The sequence below is a fragment of the Cryptomeria japonica genome, unplaced genomic scaffold (assembly GCF_030272615.1).
Source record: "Cryptomeria japonica unplaced genomic scaffold, Sugi_1.0 HiC_scaffold_340, whole genome shotgun sequence".
NCBI lineage: Eukaryota > Viridiplantae > Streptophyta > Pinopsida > Cupressales > Cupressaceae > Cryptomeria > Cryptomeria japonica.
Genome location: NW_026729162.1, coordinates 123,998 through 132,500, shown reverse-complemented (window position 1 = coordinate 132,500; position 8,503 = coordinate 123,998). Strand labels below are relative to the sequence as shown.

Sequence of the window (8,503 nt, the reverse complement as noted above, 5' to 3'; positions counted from 1 at the left end):
AAATTTTAAAATCTCGTTTTTTTTTGCCTTTTCTGGAAATTAGTGAAGGCAGCGCATCAAAGGTGCGCAACGCTGGTGCGAACCTGGGAGCGCTCCGATGTGTGCTCCAAGGTGCGGCGTGCACGAAGTCGGACCCCGGTTTGCCCCGGGTGCGCACCTCGCGTGCACCTTGGTGCGCACACCTTGGCTGGGTTGCGCGCCCTGGTGGGCACCATGGTGCGCACCAAGGAGCGCTCCGAAGTGTGCTCCAAGGTGCGGCGTGCACGAAGTCGGAGCCCGGTTTGCCCCGGGTGCGCACCTCGCGTGCACCTTCGCCGCGGTGGGCACCATGGCGTGCACGAAGTCGGAGCCCGGTTTGCCCCGGGTGCGCACCTCGCGTGCACCTTCGCCGGGGTGGGCACCTTGGTGTGCAGACCTTGGCTGGGTTGCGCGCCCTGGTGGGCACCATGGTGCGCACCAAGGAGCGCTCCGAAGTGTGCTCCAAGGTGCGGCCTGCACGAAGTCGGAGCCCGGTTTGCCCCGGGTGTGCACCTCGGGTGGGCACCTTGGTGCGCATGCCTTGCCTGGGCTGCGCACCAGGGCGGGCTCAAGATGGCACCCGCGTTCCTTTTTTTTCACTATCTTTCAAAACGGAAATTTTAAAATCTCATTTTTTTTTGCCTTTTTCTGGAAATTAGTGAAGGCAGCGCATCAAAGGTGCGCACCTCGCTGCCCACCACGGTGCGCAACGCCGGTGGGCACCCGGGAGTGCTTCGAAGTGTGCTCCAAGGTGCTGCGTGCACGTTGTCGGAGCCCGGTTTGCCCCGGGTGCGCACCTCGCGTGCACCTTCGTCGGGGTGGGCACCTTGGCTGGGTTTGCCCCGGCTGCGCTCCGAAGCGGGGTTATTGGAGCGCCGCCTCTTTTTTTGTCGGAGCGTTTGGTGGGGTTTCTCGCATTGGCTCTTCCGAGGCCCGGTTGCCACCCTGGCGCGCACGAAGTCGGAAGTAGGGTTAATTGCCCGGGTGCGCACCTTTGCCAGGGTGGGCACCTTACCTGGGCTGCGCACCAGGGCGGGCTCAAGATGGCACGCGCGTTCCGTTTTTTTCACTATCTTTCAAAACGGAAATTTTAAAATCTCCTTTTTTTTTTGCCTTTTCTGGAAATTAGTGAAGGCAGCGCATCAAAGGTGCGCACCTCGCTGCCCACCTTGGTGTGCTCTGAGGTGCGCACCCGGGAGCGCTACGAAGTGTGCTCCAAGGTGCGGCGTGCACGTTGTCGGAGCCCGGTTTGCCCCGGGTGCGCACCTCGCCTGCACCTTGGCCGGGGTGGGCACCTTGGCTGGGTTTGCCCAGGGTGCGCTCCGAAGCGGGGTTACTGGAGCGCCCCCTCTTTTTTTGTCAGAGCGTTTGGTGGGGTTTCTCGCATTGGCTCTTCCCAGGCCCGGTTGTTGGGTGCGCTCCCACCCTGGCGCGCGCGAAGTTGGAAGTTGGGTTAATTGCCCGGGCGCGCACCTTCGCCAGGGTGGGCACCTTGGTGCGCACACCTTGGCTGGGCTGCGCACCAGGGCGGGCTCAAGATGGCACCAGCATTCCCTTTTTCTCACTATCTTTCAAAACGGAAATTTTAAAATCTCGTTTTTTTTTTGCCTTTTATGGAAATTAGTGAAGGCATCGCATCAAAGGTGCGCACCTCGCTGCCCACCTTGGTGTGCTCCGAGGTGCCCACCACGGTGCGCAACGCCGGTGCGAACCCGGGAGCACCCCGATGTGTGCTCCAAGGTGCGGCGTGCACGAAGTCGGACCCCGGTTTGCCCCGGGTGCGCACCTCGCGTGCACCTTGGTGCGCACACCTTGGCTGGGTTGCGCGGCCTGGTGGGCACCATGGTGCGCACCAAGGAGCGCTCCGAAGTGTGCTCCAAGGTGCGGCGTGCACGAAGTCGGAGCCCGGTTTGCCCCGGGTACGCACCTCGCGTGCACCTTCGCCGGGGTGGGCACCTCGGCTGGGTTGCGCGCCCTGGTGCGCACCAAGGAGCGCTCCGAAGTGTGCTCCAAGGTGCGGCGTGCACGAAGTCGGAGCCCGGTTTGCCCCGGGTGCGCACCTTCGCCGCGGTGCGCACCATGGCGTGCACGAAGTCGGAGCCCGGTTTGCCCCGGGTGCGCACCTCGCGTGCACCTTCGGCGGGGTTGCGCGCCCTGGTGGGCACCATGGTCCGCACCAAGGAGCGCTCCGAAGTGTGCTCCAAGGTGCGGCGTGCACGAAGTCGGAGCCCGGTTTGCCCCGGGTGCGCACCTCGCGTGCACCTTCGGCGGGGTTGCGCGCCCTGGTGGGCACCATGGTGCGCACCAAGGAGCGCTCCGAAGTGTGCTCCAAGGTGCGGCGTGCACGAAGTCGGAGCCCGGTTTGCCCCGGGTGCGCACCTCGCGTGCACCTTCGCCGCGGTGGGCACCATGGCGTGCACGAAGTCGGAGCCCGGTTTGCCCCGGGTGCGCACCTCGCGTGCACCTTCGCCGGGGTGGGCACCTCGGCTGGGTTGCGCGCCCTGGTGCGCACCAAGGAGCGCTCCGAAGTGTGCTCCAAGGTGCGGCGTGCACGAAGTCGGAGCCCGGTTTGCCCCGGGTGCGCACCTCGCGTGCACCTTCGCCAGGGTGGGCACCTCGGTGTGCTCCGAGGTGCGAACCCGAGAGCGCTCCGAGGTGCCCACGAAGTCGAAAGTCGGGTTAATTGCATTGTTTTCCCCGGGTGCGCTCCGAGGTGCGCAACATCGGCGCGCACCAAGGAGGGCTCCGAAGTGTGCTCCAAGGTGCGCACGATGGCGTGCACCTCTGGTGCGCACGATTCGGAGCTCGGTTTGACCGGGGTGCGCACACCTTGGCTGGGTTGCGCACCTTTTGTGCGCTCCAAGGTGCGCACGAAGTCGGAGCTCGGTTTGCCCCGGGTGCGCACCTTCGCCAGGGTGCGCACCTTGATGCGCACGCCTTGGCTGGGCTGCGCACCTTGGTGGGCGCCATGGTGCGCACCTTTCGTGCGCTCCAAGGTGCGCACGAAGTCGGAGCTCGGTTTGCCCCGGGTGCGCACCTTGGTGGGCGCCATGGTGCACTCCGAGGTGCCCAAGATTGGTGCGCACCAAGGAGCGCTCCGAAGTGCGCTCCAAGGTGCGCGCGAAGTCGAAAGTTGGGTTAATTGTCCGGTTTGCCTCGGGTGCGCACCTTGCGTGCACCTTCGCCAGGGTGGGCGCCTTGGTGCGCACACCTTGGCTGGGCTGCGCACACCTTGGCACCCGCGTTTCCTTCATTTTAAATTTTTTTTTTTTACAATCTCTCAAGTGGGAAATTCTATAATCTCAACTTTTTTTGCCTTTTCAGGAAACTTTTGAATGGAGCGCATCATTGGTGCGCTCCGAAGTGTGCTCCAAAGCTCTCTCCAGCTGCGTGCACCTGCCCCGGCCGCGCACCCGGCCCCGCCCAGCTTCGCTCACCTGTCCCGGGCGTCTGGTGCGGAACCTTAGAGTAAGAAACATCACCGTGCACCTTGGCCAACGTGCGCGACTCGACCGAGCGCGCACTGGCCGAGGTGCACACCGATTTCACCTGGGTGCGCGCGCAGCACCTCGGGCGCACCGGGGTGCGCGCACAACGCCCGGGTTGCACCGTGGCCTGTGTGCTCGGGGCGCCTCGGGTGCGCGCTCGGTGTCGCCCCCGCGCGCGCGGTAGTGCGGGCAGCGCACCCCGGCCCGGCCCGGCCCCGACGAGAACGCAAACGGGCAAAAGGTTTATTCAAATAGCATTGCGACGCCCGGCGAAAAACTAAAAAAGGGTGCAACACCGGGACTTCCCGGGAGGTCACCCATCCCAGTACTACTCCGGCCCAAGCGCGCTTAACTGCGGAGTTCTGATGGGATCCGGTGCACTAACGCTGGTATGATCGCACCCGTTATGAGCTTGTCGCAGTGTGTACTTAGCAAACCGCGACCCACGTGCGAATCCACCCCGGCCACCCACCCCCGTCGAGGTGCACACCCTCCCTCGCGAAGTGCGCCCCGTTCGCCAAGTGTGAGCCCTGCCCGGGTGCGCGCACCTTGCTAGGGCGTCGGGTGTGCACCCGGCCCGGCCTACGTGCGTGCACCTGGAGGGGGCGTCGTGTGCGTGCAGTGTCCCGTCTGCAACGCGGTGCCCACACACCACCTCGGGCGCAACGACCTGCGCTCACATGTGGGCCGAGTGCACCTTGGTGCATGTTCGGGGCGCCTCGGGTGCACGCTCGATCTTGCCCCGGTGCACCAAGGCGCTCGGTTTGCCCCGGGTGCGCACTTGGTGCAAGGTGGGCACCCAAAATAGGGATCAAGCACCAAAACACAAGTTTCGGGATGCAAAATGGGACCCAAGGACCACAAATGCGTTCCAAGACCCATGATGGGTCCACGAGAACAAAAATGTGTTCCGAGACTTAATAAACAAATATTGGGTTTTAGGAGAAGAAACATGCTCTGATGCCCAAAACGAGAATCGACCCCGAAAAGGCCACAGGCCAAAAGTGGGATGCGAGACAAAAAAAAATGGGACCCGAGGACCAAAATTGGGTTCCCAGGTCGAAGACAGGGCAACCGGACAAGAAACGACCTCTAAGGCTCGAAATGAGTCCCGACGACTAAAACTTGACAAGAAGCACCCATCAGGCACCCAACTCGACACCCATGGGATGCCGACCCACCCGGGCTTCCACCTAGCACACCTTGGCACCCACCCACCCTCGCACCCAACCTCGCACCCAACTTAGCACCTTTGAACCCACATTGGCACTCACCCTGACCCTGGCACCTTGGAACCCACATTGGCACTCACCTTGACCCTGGCACCCACCTTTGCACTCACCTTGGGACCCACCCTGGCTCCCACCTCGGCACCCACCCAGACACCCACCTTGGTTCCTTGGCACCCACCTTGGATCCTTGGCACCCACCCCGACACCCACCTTGGCACGCAACTTGGCTACTTGCCACCCATCTTGGCTCCTTGACGCCCACCCCGACAACCACCCCGTGACCTACCCTGGCTAGGGTTGGTGCACACCCACCCTGGTGCCCACCTTGGCACCCACCCTATGACCCACCTTGGCACGCACCTTAGTACCCACCCCGTTACCCACCCTAGGACCCACCCCGTGACCCACCTTGGCCAGGGTGGGTGCCTTGGTGCGCACAACTTGCCTGGGCTGCACACCAGGGCGGGCTCAAGATGGCACCCGCGTTCCGTTTTTTTCACTATCTTTCAAAACGGAAATTTTAAAATCTCATTTTTTTCTTTTTTTTGCCTTTTCTGGAAATTAGTGAAGGCAGCGCATCAAAGGTGCGCAATGCTGGTGCGAACCCGGGAGCGCTCCGATGTGTGCTCCAAGGTGCGGCGTGCACGAAGTCCGAGCCCGGTTTGCCCCGGGTGCGCACCTCGCGTGCACCTTCGCCGGGGTGAGCACCTTGGCTGGGTTGCGCGCCCTGGTGCGTACCAAGGAGCGCTCTGAAGTGTGCTCCAAGGTGCGGCGTGCACGAAGTCGGAGCCCGGTTTGCCCCGGGTGTGCACCTCGGGTGCGCACCTCGCGTGCACCTTCGCTGCGGTGGGCACCTTGGCTGGGTTGCGCGCCTTGGTGGGCACCATGCAGTGCACGAAGTCGGAGCCCGGTTTGCCCCGGGCGCGCACCTCCGCCAGGGTGGGCACCTTGGTGCGCACAACTTGCCTGGGCTGCGCACCAGGAAGGGCTCAAGATGGCACCCGCGTTCCGTTTTTTTCACTATCTTTCAGAACGGAAATTTTAAAATATCGTTTTTTTTTGCCTTTTCTGGAAATTAGTGAAGGCAGCGCATCAAAGGTGCGCAACGCTGGTGCGAACCTGGGAGCGCTCCGATGTGTGCTCCAAGGTGCGGCGTGCACAAAGTCGGAGCCCGGTTTGCCCCGGGTGCGCCCTGGTGGGCACCATGGTGCGCACCAAGGAGCGCTCCGAAGTGTGCTCCAAGGTGCGGCCTGCACGAAGTCGGAGCCCGGTTTGCCCCGGGTGTGCACCTCGGGTGGGCACCTTGGTGCGCATGCCTTGCCTGGGCTGCGCACCAGGGCGGGCTCAAGATGGCACCCGCGTTCCTTTTTTTTCACTATCTTTCAAAACGGAAATTTTAAAATCTCATTTTTTTTTGCCTTTTTCTGGAAATTAGTGAAGGCAGCGCATCAAAGGTGCGCACCTCGCTGCCCACCACGGTGCGCAACGCCGGTGGGCACCCGGGAGTGCTTCGAAGTGTGCTCCAAGGTGTTGCGTGCACGTTGTCGGAGCCCGGTTTGCCCCGGGTGCGCACCTCGCGTGCACCTTCGTCGGGGTGGGCACCTTGGCTTGGTTTGCCCCGGCTGCGCTCCGAAGCGGGGTTATTGGAGCGCCGCCTCTTTTTTTGTCGGAGCGTTTGGTGGGGTTTCTCGCATTGGCTCTTCCGAGGCCCGGTTGCCACCCTGGCGCGCACGAAGTCGGAAGTAGGGTTAATTGCCCGGGTGCGCACCTTTGCCAGGGTGGCACCTTACCTGGGCTGCGCACCAGGGCGGGCTCAAGATGGCACGCGCGTTCCGTTTTTTTCACTATCTTTCAAAACGGAAATTTTAAAATCTCCTTTTTTTTTTGCCTTTTCTGGAAATTAGTGAAGGCAGCGCATCAAAGGTGCGCACCTCGCTGCCCACCTTGGTGTGCTCTGAGGTGCGCACCCGGGAGCGCTACGAAGTGTGCTCCAAGGTGCGGCGTGCACGTTGTCGGAGCCCGGTTTGCCCCGGGTGCGCACCTCGCCTGCACCTTGGCCGGGGTGGGCACCTTGGCTGGGTTTGCCCAGGGTGCGCTCCGAAGCGGGGTTACTGGAGCGCCCCCTCTTTTTTTGTCAGAGAGTTTGGTGGGGTTTCTCGCATTGGCTCTTCCCAGGCCCGGTTGTTGGGTGCGCTCCCACCCTGGCGCGCGCGAAGTTGGAAGTTGGGTTAATTGCCCGGGCGCGCACCTTCGCCAGGGTGGGCACCTTGGTGCGCAAACCTTGGCTGGGCTGCGCACCAGGGCGGGCTCAAGATGGCACCAGCATTCCCTTTTTCTCACTATCTTTCAAAACGGAAATTTTAAAATCTCGTTTTTTTTTTGCCTTTTATGGAAATTAGTGAAGGCATCGCATCAAAGGTGCGCACCTCGCTGCCCACCTTGGTGTGCTCCGAGGTGCCCACCACGGTGCGCAACGCCGGTGCGAACCCGGGAGCGCCCCGATGTGTGCTCCAAGGTGCGGCGTGCACGAAGTCGGACCCCGGTTTGCCCCGGGTGCGCACCTCGCGTGCACCTTGGTGCGCACACCTTGGCTGGGTTGCGCGGCCTGGTGGGCACCATGGTGCGCACCAAGGAGCGCTCCGAAGTGTGCTCCAAGGTGCGGCGTGCACGAAGTCGGAGCCCGGTTTGCCCCGGGTGCGCACCTTCGCCGCGGTGGGCACCATGGCGTGCACGAAGTCGGAGCCCGGTTTGCCCCGGGTGCGCACCTCGCGTGCACCTTCGCCGGGGTGGGCACCTCGGCTGGGTTGCGCGCCCTGGTGCGCACCAAGGAGCGCTCTGAAGTGTGCTCCAAGGTGCGGCGTGCACGAAGTCGGAGCCCGGTTTGCCCCGGGTGTGCACCTCGCGTGCACCTTCGCTGCGGTGGGCACCTTGGCTGGGTTGCGCGCCTTGGTGGGCACCATGCAGTGCACGAAGTCGGAGCCCGGTTTGCCCCGGGCGCGCACCTCCGCCAGGGTGGGCACCTTGGTGCGCACAACTTGCCTGGGCTGCGCACCAGGAAGGGCTCAAGATGGCACCCGCGTTCCGTTTTTTTCACTATCTTTCAGAACGGAAATTTTAAAATATCGTTTTTTTTTGCCTTTTCTGGAAATTAGTGAAGGCAGCGCATCAAAGGTGCGCAACGCTGGTGCGAACCTGGGAGCGCTCCGATGTGTGCTCCAAGGTGCGGCGTGCACGAAGTCGGACCCCGGTTTGCCCCGGGTGCGCACCTCGCGTGCACCTTGGTGCGCACACCTTGGCTGGGTTGCGCGCCCTGGTGGGCACCATGGTGCGCACCAAGGAGCGCTCCGAAGTGTGCTCCAAGGTGCGGCGTGCACGAAGTCGGAGCCCGGTTTGCCCCGGGTGCGCACCTCGCGTGCACCTTCGCCGCGGTGGGCACCATGGCGTGCACGAAGTCGGAGCCCGGTTTGCCCCGGGTGCGCACCTCGCGTGCACCTTCGCCGGGGTGGGCACCTTGGTGTGCAGACCTTGGCTGGGTTGCGCGCCCTGGTGGGCACCATGGTGCGCACCAAGGAGCGCTCCGAAGTGTGCTCCAAGGTGCGGCCTGCACGAAGTCGGAGCCCGGTTTGCCCCGGGTGTGCACCTCGGGTGGGCACCTTGGTGCGCATGCCTTGCCTGGGCTGCGCACCAGGGCGGGCTCAAGATGGCACCCGCGTTCCTTTTTTTTCACTATCTTTCAAAACGGAAATTTTAAAATCTCATTTTTTT

The 8,503-nt window shown here is 62.9% G+C and overlaps 1 non-coding gene across 1 annotated transcript; it reads right to left on the bottom strand.

Moving 5' to 3' along the window:
- Window positions 1-3,790: 3,790 nt before the first annotated feature.
- LOC131870628 (5S ribosomal RNA) lies at window positions 3,791-3,909 on the bottom strand. Its single transcript, XR_009368933.1, has one exon. It is a non-coding gene; the product is annotated as a 5S ribosomal RNA (ribosomal RNA).
- Window positions 3,910-8,503: the final 4,594 nt, after the last annotated feature.